Source organism: Penaeus monodon, chromosome 21 (genome assembly GCF_015228065.2).
Source record: "Penaeus monodon isolate SGIC_2016 chromosome 21, NSTDA_Pmon_1, whole genome shotgun sequence".
Lineage (NCBI taxonomy): Eukaryota > Metazoa > Arthropoda > Malacostraca > Decapoda > Penaeidae > Penaeus > Penaeus monodon.
In genome coordinates this window covers 38,735,628-38,735,973 of record NC_051406.1, presented here as the reverse complement: position 1 = coordinate 38,735,973, position 346 = coordinate 38,735,628, and the positions used below count along the sequence as shown (strand labels likewise).

The window sequence follows — 346 nt, the reverse complement described above, 5'->3', positions numbered from 1 at the left end:
TTTGTTTTTTTAATATAATTTTCCATGCCAATAGGTTAACCAGATTACAATTACTTGGAACTTTTCCTTTTATAATGACGCCTAAAATAAAAAGGGAGATGGTATCTTCTGTTTCTTTATTGCTGCAAAAGTTCAATGTTTTTTATAAACAAGAGTTTCATGGCAAGCTATACCGTACAAATGGATCCTGTGTTTACATAGTGTGTTTGCTGAAATGACGTGCAACAATGGGCAGGCAAGATATACTGTTTTTTACTGTATTTCCTTCAGAAACATTGAGCAGGCTTGTGCTGCAAAGACAATATATAGTTGCCATATGACAACTGATAATGCTTGTTTCCCAAAG

General features: G+C 33.8%; 1 protein-coding gene across 1 annotated transcript in view; it reads right to left on the bottom strand.

The window, feature by feature from the left end:
- Positions 1-346, bottom strand: part of LOC119586483 (trifunctional enzyme subunit alpha, mitochondrial-like) — an 8,742-nt gene that overhangs the window by 4,473 nt on the left and 3,923 nt on the right. The gene's annotated exons all lie outside the window — the stretch shown is intronic.